At 42.0% G+C, this 22309-nt stretch overlaps 1 protein-coding gene across 2 annotated transcripts in view; it reads right to left on the reverse strand.

Moving 5' to 3' along the window:
• GPR63 (G protein-coupled receptor 63) overlaps positions 1 to 22309 on the reverse strand; it is a 36163-nt gene that overhangs the window by 10678 nt on the left and 3176 nt on the right. The window contains exons 2-3 of one of the 2 annotated variants that reach the window (XR_012667616.1): positions 13738 to 14282; positions 11738 to 12974 (exon numbers count right to left, since the gene is read on the reverse strand). The exons of the other annotated variant lie outside the window; for it this stretch is intronic. The gene's annotated coding sequence lies outside the window, so the exon portion shown is untranslated. Of the gene's footprint in view, positions 1 to 11737; positions 12975 to 13737; positions 14283 to 22309 lie in introns of those variants that run through there. 2 annotated transcript variants of the gene reach the window in all.

Below are 22309 nucleotides of genomic sequence, written 5' to 3' on the forward strand. Positions count from 1 at the left end.
ATGGTCTCCTGGCAGCAGCTATCCACTTGTCAATGTCATCTTCATGGTAGTTGTCATATGTTATAATGGAATCCAAGTAGAAGAATCCATCTACGTGTGATATGTCTAAACCATTAATGACTAGTTTAGTCAGTTTGTTGATTTCTGATTTCACTAATTTCACATTAGTTTGGTCTTTTGTTCATTCATTTTTAATCCCCATTCTCTGGCTCGTGTTTACAGGTTAATTGCTGCTTCTTGATTATATTATCATTATGATAGGCATTATCATTACTATATCATCTGCAAAGTCAAGATGATTGATAATTTGCCAGGATATCCTGCAGCCTCCACCAACGTTACTAAGGGAGCTTGTATAAGATGTTTTCTAAGGCCACGTCTATACTAAAGAGGCACAGCTAGGGTGCTCTAGCTATGCTGCCATAGTTTAGATACTTACTCAAGTGATGGATGGGAATTTTCCATTGTTGTAGAACTCCACCATCCCAAATGATGGTAGAAAGATCAACAGAAGCATTTTTCCATGAACACAGCGATGTCTACCCTGGGGCATAGGATGGCAAAGATATAGCACTATGGGGTGTGGATTTTTCACATCCCTGAGCATTGTAGCTATGCAAACCTTTTAAGTGTAGACCAGGCCTAACTGTACAGCAAAAAATATTGGATTTAGTATGAATCCCTGTTTGACTTCAGTTTTCACTTCAAACCACTATGTCATAGAATCATAGAATATCAGGGTTGGAAGGGACCTCAGGAGAGCATATAGTCCAACCCCCTGCTCAAAGCAGGACCAATCACCAACTAAATCATCCCAGCCAGGGCTTTGTCAAGCCTGACCTTAAAAACCTCTAAGGAAGGAGATTCCACCACTTCCCTAGGTAACCCATTCCAGTGCTTCATCACCCTCCTAGTGAAAAAGTTTTCCCTAATATCCAACCTAAACCTCCCCCACTGCAACTTCAGATCATTACTCCTTGATCTGTCATCTGCTACCACTGCGAACAGTCTAGGTCCACCCTCTTTGAAACCCTCTTTCAGGTAGTTGAAAGCAGTTATCAAATCCCCCCTCATTCTTCTCTTCTACAGACTAAACAATCCCAGTTCCCTCAGCCTCTCCTCATAAATCATGTGCTCCAGCCCCCTAATCATTTTTGTTGCCCTCCACTGGACGTTTTCCCATTTTTCCACATCCGTCTTGTAGCGTGGGGCCCAAAACTGGACACAGTACTCCAGATGAGGCCTCACCAGTGCCAAATAGAGGGGAATGATCACGTCCCTCAATATGCTGGCAATGCTCCTACTTATACAGCCAAAAATGCTGTTAGCCTTCTTGGCAACAAGGGCACACTGTTGACTCATATCCAGCTTCTCGTCCACTGTAACCCCTACATCCTTTTCTGCAGAACTGCTGCCTAGCCACTCGGTCCCTAGTCTGTAGCGGTGCATGGGATTCTTCTGTCCTAAGTGCAGGACTCTGCACTTGTCCTTGTTGAACCTCATCACATTTCTTTTGGCCCAATCCTCTAATTTGTCTAGGTCCCTCTGTATCCTATCCCTACCCTCCAGTGTATCTACCACCCCTCCCAGTTTAGCTCACCGAGAACTTGATTGCATCTCAAGCTATGCTATATAGAATCTGCAATATTTGAACCAAACTTGCTTCTAAAATGTACCACTATCAGGTCTGAAAATAATCAGGTCTCTGAAAAACAACCAGGAACTTGGTCCAGATGGTATCCGCCTGAAGTGTTAAAACATGGCAGAACAGGCATAGTCATGCTCCTTTGCAAACTATTTAACCTCATTGGGACGAAGAGTGAAGTCCCTGAAGACTGGCTATGCTCAATCACTGTATCACTCTTTTAAACAGATGACCCAATGTATTGCAACAGCTACAGAGAAATAGGTCTTATATGCATTCCTAGCAAGGTATTCTGTAGAAGAGGGATTCTCAGCCAAATGCAAAAAAGAGCACAGGAAATCCCTCCTGAGTCAGAAGCTGGCTTTACACCTGAACCTGGACTGTAGATAAGATATTGTTTTTTATCAAATCTTGGAGAGATGCAGAGTTCAACGAACCTCTGTTTTGCACATTCATTGACTTTAAGCATTAGACTTTGTAAACAGAGAGGATCTGTGAAAAGCACTCAAGAGGTATGATTTAAGCAGAACTATTCATAAAAAGAGTTTATTTAAAATGGAAGTATTTTTCTCTTTTCCATTTAGAACTACAACTATATATTTTAAAAGTGAAAAGTACTAAAGCAACAACCACCACCTCTGGATTGAGCAATTAGTGACACTTAATTACCCTCTTAAGGAGTATGCCTTCTGCCCTTAATTCAGCAATGGTTAATGGCCAAAAAATGCCCAAACATGGGAAGTGAGATTACAAACCATGAACAGATATAGAAAGAAAAGAAAAATAGCATTTACTTAGTTCTTCAGAAAGAGCATGGTCTAGTCTTTAGTTCACAAGAAAGGGCATCAGCGTTCTGGGTTAACTGCCAGTACCGCCACTGACTTGCTGTGCCCCAGTTTCCTCATTAGTAAAACAGTTATTATCCACCTGCTTCACAGGGATGTCATGAGGACTAGTTAGCATTTGGGACACTCTTCAATATCATCAAATGAAAAGAAGTGCAAAGTATTGCTGAAAACTTGCACTGCCAATGATGTTCCATGGTCTTTGCCTAATCGTTAGATTAACCAACAGGAAGATCCATTTTTAACTTCACAACTTCATTCTCAAATTTCCACTGGATTTGTATCCAATGTATCTAAATTGGATATTTAAGTTCAGTGTCCATTTACCCCTGCAGTAACACCCTTTCCTGTCACAAAAATCCAAAACATACAAATCCAGGCAGGATCCCTTGAACAGAATAAGGAATAGTCTGAATAAGTCATCTTTCAGTGCTCTTTTTGAGATTGCATGCACTGATGTTCAGCAGAATCTTCCCATTCCGAGCAGCCTGTTAAAAAATAAGTTAAGTCTACTGACACAGATATGACAAACACAGGCCTCTCTTGAGGTGATCATATTTATCGTTATGAATGTTATCTGAATGTTTGAGCCAGCCTTGAAAGTACGAAAACTTCGAAGACCGTTATGTTGAGATGTGCCAGAGGATACGGACTCTCATAGTCCTTGAAGAGAAAGCAAATTCCAGAAGCTGGACGTTAGTCAGATCTGCTTGGAAAGAACGTGAGTCCCTGCCCAGAGAGGGGACAGCTAGAGACCTGAGAGAGCATTCCTGGAGCCGGCCCTGGAGGTTGTCAAAGATGCAGTTATTCTGAAATTGTAACAACTAAGTCCAAACATAAGGGAGAACAGCAGCAGTTTGCCCTCCAGTAAAACTGAAAAGATACTTTTTGCTGGATGGGGTTAATATTCTGTTCAGTATAACTTAGGCCCCAATTCTGCAGGGTACTTAAGCATATTCCTAACTTTGAAGCCAACTGGACTACTCATGTGCTTAAAATTAGGAACATGCTTAGAAACCTAACTGTGTTAAGGGCCTGATCCAAAGCCCTCTGAAATCAATGGAAAGAAACAGCATTTAAACACACAGGCTGCTGTGGAATTTCATAAGGAGGGTGAATGAAGTTCGCAGAAAGTAACGGACATCAACACAACCATATTAGAGGAGTGAAAATGATTGGACAGCTACAATAATAGGAATGGACCATCTAGTCACCACCACCACCGCACCCAGTTGTCAACAGGATAGTTCTCTACTTTAACAAATATCTAATGTGACATCTGTCAAACAGGCTAGGAGGCCTGAGTATTACTTGTTCATATGGCTCTGGTGAATTCACACCATCCATTTTGAAATGAGCATTTTGCAAACTCTTCTACTTATTCTCAAAGGGAAATGAGAGAGTATCAGCGAGCCTTAAAAGCTGAAACATCTTAATGCTTTTTGGCAGCTCCCAATGACCTCAGTTATTTACAAATATTTTGTATACATAAAAATCAAAGCACAAGGTAAATGTAGTGGGAGGCAGAATTGCATTCCTCTGGAATGTTTATGGACACTTGTCTCTCTTTCTGGTTCTTAAAAGGCTGGAAAGGCTTTGACCTGTTTCACAATCACTCTGTCACAGTTTTCCCAAATGGTCAGAAGTCAGTATTAATGGATGTTATTTTGCAATCAGCTCAAAATTAACAATGTGTTTATTCCAATAAATAGGATAGGAGGGAATATTATTTAGCCATGTATAAAAACAACACAGATAAAATGCAGTGCTAAGATTATGATAGGTATTCATCACTAAATCTGCTCCCTGTTTAACAAGATCAGCGTCATAAACTGTTAATCTTTTCTCCCAGCCTCACTAAAGCATCAGCTAAGGGAACAGGTTTGCCAGCAGGGAGAAAACAGTGCCAAGAACTTGGAAGGATTAAATTCAAATTTAACTTGTCAGAACTTCCCACAAGGTAAGCATATTCTCTGAAATCATTTTTTATTTCTTCTCATTACTTGCATGCTAGGAGAAGATGCCATCAGTAAGAGCTGGTAGTGTTTTTACAGCCAATTAAAAAAGCAATCTAGAATATCTGTGACATCTAGGAATAACTTTAACCTCAAGCTGCCAAGCAGGTGGATAAAAATAAAGCATTTTTTAAAGAAATGAAAGTCAATCAGAACAGTTTGTACTGTGTCCAATTGGTATTCCCCATTATATGTATTGAGAAACTCTCTCAAATCAGTAGAATCTATCAACATGAAAAAAAAAAGTCCTGATCCAGCAGAGTTCTGCATAGATGGAACCCCATGCATACACAGAGCTGAGTCAATGCGACTCTGTGCAGGCATGTCTGCCCACACAAAGCAGCTTATCTAAGTTTGGCCACTGTATATTAATGAAGGCACTCAAAGAAATATAAGAATACCCAAATTATTTTGATTTCAAGGTCAAAACCAATACCTTACTGCACCACAAATGAGTATTGCTTTGTGAGATACATCACTTCACCTCTCTTTGCTCCTCAGGATAGTGACTGTCCCTTAGGATATGTCTACACATTTTAAAATGCTAGATTGCACTTCACTGTATACACTCACTGCAGCGATGGGAGGGGTTCTCCCATTATTGTAATTAATCCACCTCCCAAGAGGCAGTAGCTAGGTTGAGAGAAGTCTATCTCTACTGACTTGCACTGTCTACACCAGGGGCTAGGTTGGCATAGCTACGTGACTTAGAGATATGGATTTTTCATAGCTATGTTGATGTAAGTTCCCAGTGCAGACCAACCATTAGTATGTGTTCATACAGTGTCTAGCACAAAGGGGCCACAAACACAGATGAGGGCTTTAGACACCACTGTAATACAAATAATACATGCAAGTATTCAGAACCATCCATCATACAAGACATACCAGCATGCTCATGACTCCCTCAAAAGGCTGCAAAAGCTTTTCAATACATACATATCTCTTTTCAAACTGGTCATAATGTTTGGCAAAATATTGTTTTCTGACAACTTTCCATGCTTGGTGTCAGTCCAACAACAATATTCTTTTGGCTAGCTTTCATTAAATTTGGTTTGGACATTTTGGGAATGTAACATATGATACAATGTCTGAGCTCTTGTACTCAAATAAACCAAACCCTGCTTACCTTGAATACCTTAAACTGCACAATCAGGGTCAAATACACCTTCCATGCCCCACCTGAAAACTTGGTCTGTACGCTGAGAAGGTGGTAAGTAGAGCTTAGGACAAGCCCAGTCTAGGTTGCAAAGCTGCAGAGCTGTTCTGTTAAAGCTAATTCAGCTTCCTGGCTGAGGCAGTTTACATGTCACCTACATGCACTCTTTCGTGGCATGGGAGGATCAGATGATCCATGTAGTACACTTTCGGCTTTGTCCACTGGGCAATGCCAAGCAGAGAGAGAACCTAGACCCAGGCTCCATGCCAGGAAGGGGGTATATCTCTTCCATGGCTCCCCTCTACACTTTCACCCATTTATATCCTGGAAATATACCTGTTCTGCTGCCAGGGAAGAGGGAGCTGGCTGGATTTGCTCCTTAGTCATTAATGGTTTAACAAAACGTTAGCAGCTGTCTATGAATGGAACTTAAAGTGCACACACAGTTTGTCCTTTTTATGAGGTAACACATCATTATTGAAATGTCCTAACTTCCATTACTGACAGAGCTAGGCAAAATATGCACACTTATCTCATTATTGCTTTCATAGATACCTGCCTGACTGAAAGAGTAAGGATCAGGGGGGGGGGGGGGGCGACATTAGGGTCGAAATGGGGGTATTAGAATGAGTGGAAAAAATGTGACTATTTTGTATTCTTTACAAATTGTGGGCTGGGTATGTTGCTCACGTGGTATCTAGTGACTGAATGAGCCTCCCACCTGCAGCATAGTATCTTTACTAGCAAACTTTGCAGCCATAATGATCCACCAGAGATAACAACAGTGGTCAGAAGCCACCACTCTCCTGCTGCCCAGCTCTGAAGGCAGCAGTGCAGAAGTAAGGGTGGCATGGTATGGTATTGCCCCCCTGACTTCCGCGCTGCAGCTGGCGGAGTGCTGCCTTCAGAGCTGGGCTTCCGGACAACAGCCACTGCTTTTCAGATACCCAGCACTGAAGGCCATGCAGAAGTAAGGGTGGCAATACCACAACTCCCCTAAAATAAACTTGCAACCCCCCTGCAACTCCCTTTTGGGTCAGGACCCGCAATTTGAGAACGCTGGTCTCCTCCCGTGAAATCTCGTCTTTTGTGTGCTTTTAACCTATACTATACAGATTTCACGGGAGGAGACCAGATTTCACAATCCATGATGCATTTTTCATGGCCATGAATTTGATAGAGCCCTTCGCGTAACTGCCACTCTACATTTAAGATAGCTGTAAGAAACAGTTAAGCTCCTTCATGAAACAGTAGTGGCCTTCACCCCAAACAAAGGTACATGTCACCACCCAAAACCAAGACACATGGTGGCTGATCAGGAATTTGAATTATGAGGGAGAGAGGCTTGGCTGGGTACTGTTTGTAGTAGAAGTTTGTGTGTGTAAGAAAAGCAGAAACTTCTGAGAAGCCGAGACGGAAATTAGCATGAAACACCAGCCTGAACAAGCACTGAATGTGTGGTGCTGGTAAAAGCTTAGAGAAAGAGCTTTGGGGCTGGGTTCCGGCTGAAAGGGGGCTTTGAACTGTAAGCAAAGAAACTATATCTCCTGTTTGTTTTCTCCTGTGTTCAGGGGGGAGCAGGTCTTTGTACAATTTCTATAAATAAACAGAATTGTATCAAATATCGGACTTCATCAGCAATTTCTCCTCCTAAAGGAAAAAACCTGCAGAGCCCCAAACTTTCTCAAATATCCTACCATATCTCCCTTAACTCTTACACACATAAAACCAAAAGAATTTTCAGACTGCTTTCCAGTATATTACTTAGAATTCTGGAAAGGTCAGGATTACATATTTGGAAGCAGTTATATATTAACTCATGCTTTCTTACACGTTAGTAATTCAAGATCATATTTCCCTCACTAATTCAAGAACATGTTTCCCTCCATGAGCTTAAAGATATTTCAGTTAACTCATTTTGTTAATATTAAAGCTTAGCCAAGGAGTTTCTTAACCCCAAAGATTTTACTCTTAAAAGCATTCAAGAGTTACAGATCTTTGAAAAATAACAGATGACCAGAGAGGCACCGTCCCCATGTTTGATCCCAGCCCTTCAGTGAGTCTGAGGTTTATCAGCCTTTTAGGCAAGGCAGTGTCCCTCCTGCCTTCTCCCTCTCCAGCAAGAACATGAAACAATGGGTGTTACCATACACACTGTAACTGGAGTGATCACTTAAGGTGAGCTATTACCAGCAGGAGAGCAGGGCTGGGGGAGGAGAACCTTTTTGTAGTGATAATCAAGGTGGGCCATTTCCAGTAGTTGACAAGAACGTCTGAGGAACAGTGGGGGGTGGCGGGGGGGGGGGGGGGGGGAGATAAACATGGCTCTTCTGGCTCTGTCAATCTCCAACGAGAAACTGCTGAATTGGAATAAATTTGCAAACTGGATACAATTAACTTAGGCTCAAATAGAGACTGGGAGTGGATGGGTCATTACACAAAGTAAAACTATTTCCTCATGTTTATCCCCCCACCCCACCCCCACTGTTCCTCAGACATTCTTGTCAACTGCTGGAAATGGGCCACCTTGATTATCACTACAAAAGTTTCCCCCCACCCCCACGCTCTCCTGCTGGTAATAGCTCACCTTAAGTGATTGCTTAAGTGTTACAGTGTGTATGGTAACACCCATTGTTTCATGTTCTCTATGTATATAAATCTCCCCACTGTATTTTCCACTGAATGCATCTGATGAAGTGAGCTGTAGCTCACGAAAGCTTATGCTCAAATAAATTTGTTAGTCTCTAAAATGCCACAAGCCCTCCTTTTCTTTTTGCGAATACAGACTAACACAGTTGCTACTCTGAAACCTGCTCTTAAGGACAGTGTCTCTCTCTCTCTCTCTCCTCTTGTAGTCCTCTCCCACAGTCATACACACCACCGGGTAGAAAAAATACTGTTCCATGGAGGTAGGCCAATATTTGAGAGTCAATCAAAGTCAATGGCCTAAGATCGCAGATTTGATACCTTCTCACCCATAGTCCTTCAACAAGGTATCAAACTCCTTTCCTGGGCAGGGCTGCTGTCTGGAGTGTACTTTGACAGGCTGTTATAAAGACCAAACAGTAACAAATTGTGATACATCCTACCCCTCTATCATCCTTGCTGGTAGCGCTCTCTCTTCCACACTTAAATTACCTTAAACTTCTCCTCCCACCCCAAAGGCATTTTTCCATAGGACCCTACCGCTCTTTGGTCTTTATATCTTTACCTATCCATCAAACAGTTTTGATAATTATTTTTATGGTAGATCTTTTATTGTAGTTTCTTAATGTTTATTTTATCATTTAACTGTAAATCATAGTGAAGTGCCCCATGTACCTTCATTGGCACCATAAGGAATTCAAGTACCTTTAGTAAATATAAATGAGCAATAAAAAATAAATAATGAAATGTAAAACTCAGGAAATTAATATTTCATAATTGTATCTATTTTATCTATCTGCCTACATGAGTTAAAAATACCAGCTTCAAATAGTCTGATATTCTGGGAACACTCAGCTACCACTACATTTATAGTCTGTTTCCTTAGCAACACTATATAAGCCATCTGGCTGCACACAGCTAAATACTAATACCATAGTTCATCTATATCACAAATAGGCTAAAAAGGCATTTATATTTTAAAGTGTGTAGTCACTATGATAATTGAGTACACTAATAAAACAAAAAAGTTATTGGTATTCTTGGGGGATAGGGAGGGGAAAAGTACACACATTGGCTTGATCAACTGGATGCCTCGGAGGACTGATAACGGGATACATAGTCTTTCACTGGGCTGCCAGAAAAACTCCCACTCCTCTCACTGCAATCAGCAGAGCTGCTCAAGATGACAGTCCCTTGGTTTGAAAGGGAGAGAGATGCTGGCAGGTCATTTTCCAAGAAGAATTTTCAATTTTAGAACTCTTCCTTCATCTTCATCCTACAGAGCTCAGATTTTACAGTCTTCAGGATGCACTACAATGCTCATTTGTTTTCTTGAGCCTTTCTGGGAGGCGCAGTTTGAGGAAGTTGAGGTATGGTGCTATATACACTGAACTATTACGTGTAATACAGGCTTATGGCACAATTAAGCAGGCTATAGACATGAGGTGGCCTGGCAGCAGAATTATTTATGGTAAGGATATTTCTCCTTTAGTTTTTTTTTTTATTTTTTGGGTGGTTTTTTAAAGATAACTGTACAGGTATCTAGAGCTTGATTGAACTGGCAATTTAAATAAACGTAAAGAAATAAATTCAGCCCAAGTCAGTATTGCCCATACACTGCTACGAACTGATGTTTCTTAGTCTCTGTGAAATGAGTGAATGGATACAGTCCAGTTCCTGGTAGACAGGTGTCCACATAGTAACTGCAGTGGAAACGTCTCAGAGTAAAGAGAAAAGGTTTGCCTGCCTTCTTACAAGTCAGGCACAGTTATCTTAACTGCATCTGTCAGGGATGTAAAAAATTTCACGCCCTGTGTAATGTAATTAAGCTGACCTAAGCCCCAGTGTAGATACTGCAAGGCTGACACAAGAATTCTTCTGTCGACCTAGCTACCTCCTCACATGGCATGTCTATATTACAAACTTTTGCCAATGCAAGTTGCACCAATATAATGCCACCATAGTATATCACTTGTACACGTGATACTTGGCTCCCTGCACTGGTGCTATGCGTATTCACCAGAAGCATTTGTGACGATGCACAGCGTGGTACACCATGGGTAGGTACCCCAGCATGCAGCTCACCACCATCCAGTGCACTTTTTGGGAAGTTTTGGCAGTGCAAGGGGGACAGAAACGGGTCATGCTTGGCTGCCTGGGAGCAAGGAGTCAACTTCCCAGCATGCAACTTTCTCCATCTCATAATGTCATCTATATTCCCATAATTTTTGCACCTTTCAAAAAAAAAATCTCATAAACCCATCTGGCCCTTCTCATTGTCCACCATCTCTGACAGAAACACAGAGCCTGCACAGTTCTGTACTACTGTCATGAGTGTTACAAGCACAGGGTGCACGATCCTTCAGTATTTGTAGAGCCACAAGAACCACTGAATCAGAGGGGAACATGATGATTCTGTGGAGGACAGCAAGAACCAATTCAAGTTGTTGGTGGCATTCACAGAGCAGCTGCAGATGGTGAAGTGTTGCTTCTGAGCCTGAGAAACAAGCACTGACTGGTGGGATCACAATGTAATATGGATTTGGGATGATGAGCAGTGGCAGCAGAACTTTTGGATGGGCAAGGCCATGCTCCTGGATCTATATGGCAAGCTTGCGCCAGCCCTCCAGCACAGGGACATCACAAGGAGAGTTTCATGGACTGTGGAGAAGCAACTGGCAATCACATTCTCAAAGCTTGCAACACCGGACTGCTACCAGTCAGTGGGAAATCATTTTGAAGGCGGAAAATCCACTAGGGGGGCCCTTGCCATGCCAGCCTGCAGGGCCATTAATCGTCTCCGGTTATGCAGGACTGTGACTTTCAGCAATCTGAGATGGATGGATTTGCAGCAATGGCTTTCCTGAACTGCAGTGGAGCAACAGACAGAACTCGTCTTCCTATTTTGACACCAGACCACCTTGCCGCAGACGCTGACATTTTTAAGGACACAGGACTGTACAGAAAGCTACAAGCAGGAAGTTTCTTTCCCCATTGGTGGATTAGCACTGGTGATGTTGCAATGTCAACAGTGATCCTGGGGAACCCAGCCTACCTAACTCAGGAAGCTGTACACCCACCACCTTGACAGCACCAAGGAAAAATTTATCTATTGGCTCAGCAGGTGCAGAATGACAGTTGAATGTGCTGTTGGTAGACTGAAGGGAGGCTGGCATTGTTTACTCACAAGAGTGGATCTGAGTGAAAACATCATCCCACTGCCTGCTGTGACCTGCATAATAACATCTGTGAAGCAAAGGGGGAAATGTTGCAGCCAGGCTGGAGGGTGGAAGTGGAGCAGCTGTCCGCTGAATTTGAAAAGCTGGACACAAGGGGTATCAGAAGAGCTCAGTGCAGAGCTATCCCACTCAGGGAGGCTTTGAAAAAGAACTTTAATAGTAAAAAGAAACGGAGTACTTGTGGCACCTTAGAGACTAACCAATTTATTTGAGTATAAGCTTTCGTGAGCTACAGCTCACTTCATCGGATGCATACTGTGGAAAATACAGAAGATGTTCTTATACATACAAACCATGAAAAAATGGGTGTTTACCACTACAGAAGGTTTTCTCTCCCCCCACCCCACTCTCCTGGTAGTAATAGCTTATCCAAAGTGATCACTCTCCTTACAATGTGTATGATAATCAAGGTGGGCCACTTCCAGCACAAATCCAGGTCTTCTCCCCACAAACCCACTCTCCTGTTGGTAACAGCTTATCTAAAGTGATCACTCTCCTTACAATGTGTACGATAATCAAGGTGGGCCATTTCCAGCACAAATCCAGGTTTCCCCCCCCAATGCACTGTGATGTACTGTGTTCTACCTCGCCCTGCTGTTCTGGTGCCTGTTAGCAACTGTGAGGTGCTTGGTGCACATGCATAATGTAACACTGTCAATGCACCTATTAATTTTGTGGCATTTGCTGTACATTTACGATCACTACACTGTGTTTGTTACTGATCCTATGAGTTGTGTCACACTGTGCAACGAGGAAGTGGGTGCTTTCATTACTGCTAGGCATTCTGCAGCATATTTCGGGAGCTAATAAAGATGAATTATTTTCCGAACAATACAATGTTATTGACTAACAAAAACACTGCAAAAAATTCTGTGCAAGTTAAAAGCAAGTACATTAAAATCTTAATAAATTTATGAAATAAAACTTAAGAATATTTATTTCCATTTTAGCAATCGCTGCTCTCATAGGTCAGTGTATGTGAAGTTGTGATTGTCCGAAATGTCCCCTGGTGTGGAATGGCAGGGGTAGGGATGCACCCCCAGATTCCATTTGGAATGTTGAGGGGAGCATAGGGAGGTGCTATAATGGAGTTCTCCAGAGGCTGAAAAGGGAGATCAACCCATGATTGTTAAACCTGTAGGTTCACAAGAGTTTGCAGCAGTGTTTGCTGCTGGAAAAGCTCCATTATGGACTAGTGCATCTCCTCCTCCACTTTCTGCTGAGAGTTTCTCATGTCTGCTCTTTCCTTCTCCATGCAATCTGCAATATTCACCCTCCAGGCCCCCTGCTCACGATCTGATACAGCACTGGCTTGCAGGATCTCGCTGAACTTGTCATCCTGAGTCCTCTTCTTTCTCCTCCTTAGCTGGCTAAGGCATTTTGTGTGTGTGGAGCAGGAACCCCTCAAGGACATAACAGCAGCAACTACAGATGAAACACACAGAGGTACCACTGTAAGTATAGTCACAATAGAAAGCAAAAATAAAGATTTCAGAACCCCTTCCCTTGCTCCCCTAAAGTTTTAAAGAAGACATGCTTAAAGGCACATCTGCTTTGGAGTGCTTGTGCACCACACCACTCACTGCATCAGCCATGGTGAGCATGGCCTGCCAGGGGCGAGGGTAACTAGAAGGGTATTGCTCGGTTGCATGAAATCATAAGTAGAGGGAAATGGTACTAAATACTGGCACCATTTTCTACAGGCAGTGGAGATTTTAGCTGAGATATCACTCCTGAGGGTGATAAAGGCACCAAGAATACAGCTGCTGCTGGCATCCCAAAGCTGCCAGGGCCCATATGCCGTTAGCCTGTTGACTGCAATGGTGACTGCCAAAGTAATTGTTGACCAGGATGGGAAAGCGTCCTACCGCGGACAAAGAAATAGGGATGCCATCTGTAGAAACCTTCGGGAAAGGACTACAGAGTAACTCCATAAAAGTTTTATCAAGATCTCTGAGGAGGATTCAAGGGACATCCCTATATACATAAACAAACTGCTCCGCATGCCCTTCTGCCCCCCACCTAACTCCATAGGGAACAAAAAGCAGATAAGAACACTACCTCTCTAGTTGTACTGCTACCTCTTCTAGTAGGAATAAATTAGTGAAAAAAGTCAATAGCTGTGTCCTGTTAAGTTGGGAACATCATCAGTACTTCATTGTAATGGAAAATACATGTACACACTTACCCAACATTTGTTTCCCTGCATCGGGCTCCCCCGTGCTTTACTGGACTGTGGTGGAGTCTCAAACAGGTCTTGTCTTGTAGCATAGCTGGACCTCGCCGCACCCTCCACTCACATGCTCCCCAGTCTCCTCCTCTTCCTCCTTCTTGTCCTATTTCAAGGCAAGGGCTTGTGACTCCGGCTCCTCAGAGGTATACACCATGCTCTGTGGGGTGCAGGCGGGGTCTCCGCCAACTATGGCATTCAGCTCTTTGTAAAAGCAGCTGGTCTGTGACTCAGCACCAGATTGACTGTTGGCCTCCCAAGCCTTCTGATCTGCCTGCCACAGCTCCTTTGCTTTCACTTGGCACTGCTGCAGATCTCTGTTGTACTCCTTCTCCTGCATCCCCTGTGCAATCCGCTCACGGATGGCCTCTTCTCACCACAGGCAAGGGAGATCTAATCTCTCCAGCCTACTCCAGGCTGGAGTACATCTGAAGTGTGTAGCTGGCATGGTCAGCTGGGCAGTTGCAGACAACAATGGAGAGCTGCTCAATGTGCTCGGTAAGCTGGACAATCAGGAAAAAGCCTTTCAAAAATTTGAGAGCTTTTGAAGTGTGTGGGTTGGGGTGGGGGGGAGAAAGATAGGGGAAGCTTCCAGTCTCGGTCACTCCTGAGCTGTGGAGATCTCAACTGTGACCAGAGTGGTCATTGTCAGGCATCGTGGGACATCTGCTGAAGGACTTTTAGGGTTGACATGGGTAATGCAGTGTCTGGACTCATGCTATATCGAAGTCATTACATCAACCATGGCTCAGGGAGCTGGTGTAATTGTGTCACCATAAGAGAGTGCTTACATCAAGTGTAAACACATGTACAGCTAGGTTGATGCAAGGCAGCTTACATTGATTTAACTTTGTAGTGTAGACCAGGCCTCAAAGAGGTGAATTTACTACCGCAATAGAAGAATCCCTTTGGTCACTGTAATAAATGTCTACACTGGAAATGCTGTAGTGTTTCTAGTCTAGACATACTCTCAGCAGATACTCCAAAGATTCAAGCCTGGTCCATATTTAAAAGTTAGGTCGACACAGCTATGTCGATCAGGGGTATAAAAAATCCACACCTGTGCCCACCATAAATTATGCTGACCTAACTCCCAGTGTAGATGCAGTTATGTTGATGGAAGAATGCTTCCATTAACGTAGCTACCATCGTTCCAGGAAGTGATGGTGTTCCTACACAGAGTGCATAAAAATAGATAAAATTAAAAAAAAAAAGTTTTTAAAATCAAACACGGGTTTGTTTTGATTTTTAAATAAACCTATTTAAAACTAAATTTGAAACTGACAACCTAAGTGGAGGCCTAAACTTATTATAATCTATTAAATTATTTAAACAAAAAAAATTATAAGCAGTACATATTTGCTGCCATGGTTTAAAAAAAGTCAAACCACAGAACTAGTAGAAGTCATTGGCTTAGCACCTGGAACCAGAGTTTGCTGATGTGCCTAATCCACTTTTGACAGCTGTAGTGTTTCTGCAGGTTGACAGAAAACATTTTCTTCATTTCAGTTTATTCAACCAGTTCAGTTCAATGACTAGTTCATTCAAAGTTAAGAAACCAACTGGGAGTTGAAAAAATAGGAGAGAGAATGAAATAAAGCAGTTCTAAAATCTTGAAAGCCATGAGGATAGGAAACTATCAATTCAATTGATTAACTACAGGTAATATTTCCTTTAAGAAATCAATTTTCAATGCAAAACTTTTGATAAGCCTTTTTCCCCCTTCTGCATCTAGCATATGTAATGTATTTTAAATAAAAATATTTAAAATGCTGTTTTAGTGCATTTTTTATTTCCATCCAAATAGAGCTTGACAAATCACAAGTAAAAAATTAATCATGATCTAGTCAATAAGAAATAGATCATTCACCATTTTGTAATTAAAAATGTAAAAATTAAGAATCTGAATGAATGTAGATTAATTTATATAACTGCTTAAATATATACATGTATAGCTATGGCACATTCTCCTATTAGCAAAAAGAAGCACCAAACTTAGTACAAAGGCTATATTTAGTTGCAAATCAACATTTTAATGATTACCAACCAATGAGGATCAACCTTTAAGAAAATAACTAAAAAGTTCAATTGAAAACATGACTGAAATTGATTATTTAAATCAATGTTTCCTGCTTGCTGATTTAAGTCATGATCAGTGACACTGCTATGCCAGCATAGTCTCCATAGTGTAGACAAACCCTCAGTGGTCCTGGAGACCAAACTGACTTTTCAGCTCTAATGGTGAGCCCTTCAAATCAGGGTTATGACATTCGGGGGGCGGAGGCTCTTCATTTCCACTACATGTGTTGATTCTTCTCCGTGAATAGAAGGATTCCATCTCCTGGGATGTTACTTCATGTACCTTTCTAAAGCACTTACTTCACGCACACACAAACCTCTGATGAGAGATTGAGTGCAAGCATGCACATGAGCGTACTCTTTAAATGCTTCAAGAAGAGTTTTTGGTTAGTCTGTTGTTGTTTTCTGTAAATTATGATATAAAATAGAAGTTAGAATAACTTCCTGTATCATAAAGAGTGTTTGTGTATATATACACACACACACACATCTTTTTTTTAATATAATACAAGAAGTTATAACAAACAATATCCAGGGCAGAACAACACAATTTAATAGCTTCCTAGTTAGACACACCTATGTACACACCAACTCTTGGCAACCACATACCAAATCACAAACAAATTTCAGGAGAAAACCTCAAAAGTGACAAATAATACTGAAGACTTTAAACCTAAATGATCTGATAGAATACAAGGCTCAATGGAATAAGAGTAACGTAGTAAATCTGCAGAACTTCAGAATTTAAGCAACACAATTCAATTTTTCTATTTCAGAATCATTTTCAACACTTTTTTAAAAAGCGTCTTTACTACTTTTTTGAGAAATCACATACTTTTTCATTATTATAAACACAGAACTTTAGAGGATGCTCAAAAAGGTGTGATTTTATGGAGTATAGTAAATCCTAAAGCAATGACCTGCTCTAATAGTTTTTATAGTCTATCCAATTCAGCTGTAAAAAGATACAATTTTTACAATCTTCATATAAAAAAATCTGCTTTTTCCTTTGTACATCTGTTGCATAAATTTTCTCTCTGGAATTTAAAGTAACTCAAATTGAGCACCCTAAATTAGTGAAAAGAAAAGGAGTACTATTGGCACCTTAGAGACTAACCAATTTATTTGAGCATGAGCTTTTGTGAGCTACAGCTCACTTCATCAGATGTATATCTGTAGCTGTAGCTCACGAAAGCTCATGCTCAAATAAATTGGTTAGTCTCTAAGGTGCCACAAGTACTCCTTTTCTTTTTGCGAATACAGACTAACACGGCTGTTACTCTGAAACCTAAATTAGTGGACACTTTTGACCTTAATTTCTCTGTACCTCAGCTTCCCATCATAAAATGTGGCTAATACCATCTCCTGACCTCAAAGAGGTTTTCTGAGGATAAATGAATTAACATTTGCAAAGCATTCTGATACTATAGTGATGAACGCTATAGAAAATTAATGATGAAATGAATAATTCTGTCTTCAGAGCAGGGTTTGAATAGTGTGCTGCACATAAGGACCACACACGGAACAATGAGGAGAAAACAAAATATGGAGTAGCTGCTCATTAAGTGAACACTGGCCATCCTGTGCACTGAATGAGGAAGGACTCCTGTGGAAAAATAGCATGTAATCATGTAATTAAAGACTATCATCAGGGCTGGCCTAAGACCAAATGGCATCCCAGGCGATGAGCATCTTCAGCACCACCTCACCCGCCCCAACCCAATTTGTTAAATTTTTGAATACTTTATTTTTTATTGCATTTGTAGCCCATTTCATGACTTGGATGCACAATTTGTATGCATGATTTATCCCTGTCATATAAGATGCTAACAACAAAAACAGCATCCCAAGCCCCAGGCAGTTGCTTGCCCCTAAATCTGGTCCTGTGTATCACAATGCATAAGCACAAAGGAGCTGAATTAAGGTTGCACAAGCAACTTTAATTCTGGCATTTTTCCTAACTTTTGGGTGCTTGACTTTGCAACCTTAATGTTCTTTTAACATGGTTTTGTATGTGTAACATTATAGGTGGGGCTGTTAGCGCTGCTAATTATTGAGGAGGCCAGATACTTCCCATTATAAGACCCTGTTTTCAATTGCTTTTAACTTTGCCAAAAAAAAAAAAAAAAAGCACTAACTAAATATTTCTGGGGAAATTTCAGTGAAATAGTTCAGCCACTTCCAAGAAAAAGGCTAAGGAAAAATATGTTGTTTTGTCCCATATATTTCTCCTGGGGAAATTCTGCAAAATTTTGCATTGCGCAGTGGTTCCGAAATGAAATTCTGCCTACATAATGTTACTGTCCCCCAAAGAAATGGGCCGCAGTGCTGCTAGCTGCCACTAGGGGCTACTGGACCCAGCAGAGCCCAGCTCGCACATAGAAGACACTGCTGGGGGGTGGAGAAGATAGAGGGTGCCTGGCAGCTACAGTTCCCAGCACCTCCTGTGTGAAGGAGAGGGTGGCGGCACACAGGAAACTCCATGCAGGCCTGGGACTAAGCAACAGGCTGTTTCTCCCTCTGGATCCCTGGGTTCTGGGGTAGGAGGCGGGGTGAGGGGGTGTCTGGGCTGTGGGGCAATGGCTAGGCTCTGGGGAGGAAGGGGTATGAGTATATGAGCTAGGGGGCCCCAAGGCTGGTCTGTGGGGGGCAGTGGGTTCAGGTGTATTGACTGGGGGGGCCTGCGACTGGGCTCTGTGATGGGAGGGGTTGTGGGTGTCTGGCCCCCCAACTGGGCTCTAAGGGGGGGAGGGAGGGAGAAGGGGGCAAAGAAACAGGAACTGGGTTGTTATAGAGGTTTCTTTAACTCTCTCCTCCTGGAGGAATTTTTGTGTGTGTCTGTATTTTTACAGATATACTTTCTACAGGTATTTTGAAATAAATTACCAAAATAATTGAAACTGGTGTGATTATGTACGGTTATTTTGACAAATAAAAATGTGCAGAATTTTAAAATATTGCACGCAGAATATTTTGGCGCAGAATTTTTAATTTTTTGGCACAGAATGCCTAAGGGGTACCATATTAAAAATTTCCAGCAGCCTGTCTTTTGAAAAGTTCTCATGCCACCATGCTTTGAAGCAAGGAGTTTAAACTTGGCAGGGGTGTGGCCTTTGCATCAGTGATGTGCCTTTTGCTCTCACCAAGAAAATCCACCCCGATTTGGCCAAATTATAAGCCTTTAGGAAAAAAAGTCGCCGTTTGCATATGCTCAGTAGACATATCTTACATTTTAGCTGCTAAATTCCCAAGATTCCCTCCACACTGGCTATGTTTCATCCCAGGACTGAGTAGAACTTTCCCTGAAATTAAACCGTTGGGCTGCTATAGGCCCTGCTGGGTTTGGGAACAAGAACTGAGAGCAGGGAACCAGTCTCTCCTGTGCTTTCAATGACCCTCCCGATGGTACCCAGGCAGTGTGGAGGAGGATAATGCCTGATTTGAATGCTGAGGGGGAAAAAGAGCCAGACCTGCAGACAGGGAGAATAGACAAAACAGCTAGAGATGGGGGGAAAAGAACTAGGAGCGGGAGCTGTGGGGACATTGAGACTGGGCCTGAAGCCAGGAGGGTCTAAACAGGTGTTTTGGGGTGGAGACTGGGACCAGCTAAACAAGAAGGCTGGAAATGGGAGCTTCTGGTGAACTGTGATGGGCTGAGCAAGAAGACTGGGATGAGAAACCTGAAGAAACTGGGACCGCATAGACAAGCGGAATGGTATTAGGACAAGGAGCCTGATGTGGGAAAGAGACAGGTTGGAGGGGATGAGGTAGAAGGGTCACACTTTGGGAGGGAAATGGACAGAAAAGTCTGCACCCACTACAGCACACTTCCCACGAGAGCCTTGAATGGAACTCAAGGTTTTGGAGTCTCACCATTCCTCTGATGTCAGCAAATATCTGTGAAATCCACTTGCAGAATGACAACCTACTACTGCTAACAGTTAGTCCGTTAGCTTAAGTAGCACAAGCCTGCATGTGGTTCAAGGTTCAAACGCTACGGATGTCAACTACACAGGCGTCAATAGGATGCCACAATCAAATTTCTGCTTTTTCAGTATGCTTTTTAGAAAGCCTAGGAATTACACACACAAAAACTAAGTTAAAAGAACACAGGCAACCTTAATTTTGGCATTTCCTAACATTTGCGTGTTTGACTTTGCAGTCTTAATAATGTTTATTTGGACAGTTATTTGTGTGCTATCTATATATAGATGGCGGCAAAATATACTCAATTCAGCAAGGTACTTCAAAAGTGCCACTGAAGTCAATTGGAATACTCCCATACTTCAAATTAGGCATGTACTGAAATACCTTACTGAATCAGGGCCTTAGACAGTAAGCTAAGCTTTAGAAAAGAAAGGTGTTGAAACATGTGAACACTGAGACGCTTGTATCCTATGAGGAATCTTTCAAGTAAATTTACATGGAATGACTAAACTGGGGCTTCAGCTCAGAAAGCGCTTAAGCACTTGCTATGTTCCAGTGTGTAGTTAAAGTTAAGCATGTGCTTAAGTACTTTCCTGAACTGCAACCTAAGTGATTAAAAGCTTCATGTTCCTGCTCTTCCCCTTTTTACTCACAAAGTGTTTAACAGTATTCCTCCCTCATGTTATAAAACGTTCTATGGAACTAGTTTGCTCTTGGGGTCTTGACAGGTAATGTGTAAAACATGTGTGCTGTGTTTTATCATGTCACCGGATTTCCTCGTTGAATTATTTCCTACATTTAAAATATCACTGTAATTCATCCATGTTCTTCTTTATTCAGGTTCATCAATACATGAGAAAATCATGTAGCAAATCTAAATTCTTAGTTGTACTACTAATTTGGATGGTAGTTATAGGCCTTAGCACACAGACTACACATGCTTTTTAAAATGCATTGCTTTCCTGAGGGGCAGTGTACCCATTGGGTTCTAGTCCTGGCTATGTCACTGGCTGGCTAGTTAACCATGGGCAAGTCACTTTTTACTTCTCTGTATCTCTGTTTCCCCATCTGTAAAATGAGGATAATGATACTGACTTCCTTTGTAAAGTACTTTGAGGTCTTCTGATGAAAAGCACTATGTAAGAGATAGGACTATTATCTAGACACATCAAGATATCTTCCCTCACAATTCTTCCCCCCCCCCCCCAAAAACCCCATAGCATAACATACGGTACACACACAGTGAGACCAAGAATTCAAAAAACACCATAGATTTGAACCAAGCAGCAAGATGCATATTTACAAAATTCCAGACGGATTCCACATGCCCAAGATTTGTTCATAATTCTGATGGAAGAGGACCAGTGCATGAAGAAATCTTCTTGGACTTCAGCCATGCTAACAACTTTAAATCCAGCTTTGAGCCATTTAGCCCAAGCATTGTGTCATGCTAGTTGGTGTAAGAATATTAGCACGCTCAGGGTTGGCTTCTCATACCCTTATTCACATTGAATAACGCCTTACTAGCCCAGTGGGTCTGCCCCAGAAGCAAATTTGGAGTGGGAGGAGGAAAAGTAAGTTTTGCCAGCCCTTTCCTGAAACAGCTTACTTCCCCCCTCTGCTACACTGGCCAGTGCATAAGGTGAGAGTGTGGGGGAATGGAGTCAAGCCTTTACCCACTCCCTGCCTGGCCCCCTATGCAAAAGAGAAGAGTAGCATCACAGATACATCTGCTCTCCCCAACTCTCCTGTATAAGTTGATCTTGTGGGTAGCCAACACAGGGGAATGAGGGAGAATCTTGGGCTTCCTTATGCCCCCTATGCAAGTGACTTACACCACTTATAATTGAGCCCATTGAGCTCAATGAGACTACTCACTGAGCAAGGTGTTATTCAGCATGGATAAGGGTACCAGAATGTGGCCTGAAATGAGCAAAGTCAAAATATGTTGGCAGACATTCTACCCAATTAAGATATTTAATTGATCTCAAGATCTTTTGTTTATTCAAGACAGTGGAATGTAATATAGATTGGAATGAATAAGCAAAACATCTACCAGTGAAATAAGGCACTAAGAAGCATGTGATAATCCCTATATATGTTTTAATGCCCCATCATATCTACAGCACTTCAAAGCAGGACCAATGTCTTACACTGGATGTAAGAGACTCCTCCAGATTTCTTTCTACTACAGTAAGTAAAGTTATCTTCACGCAAATGGTTACACAACAGCAATACCTGTTTCCAACTTCAAAACTACAAGCCTTTGCTACTGTTTCGTCACTTAGGGCTAGTCTACAATAGCATGAATGCAGCTGCACCACTGTAGCATGTCTGGTGAAGGGCTCTCCCATCAGCATAATAAAACCACCTCCAATAGAGGTGATAGCTGTGTCAGTGGGCGAAGCTGACATAGTGCTTAGGTTGGTGTAATTTATGTCACTCGGTGGGGGAGGGGTGGCTTATTCACACCCCAAGCTACACAAGTTATACTGACATAAGTGGTAGTGTGTACAAGCCCTTA

Source organism: Caretta caretta, chromosome 3, assembly GCF_965140235.1.
Source record: "Caretta caretta isolate rCarCar2 chromosome 3, rCarCar1.hap1, whole genome shotgun sequence".
In the NCBI taxonomy this organism is placed as follows: Eukaryota; Metazoa; Chordata; order Testudines; family Cheloniidae; genus Caretta; species Caretta caretta.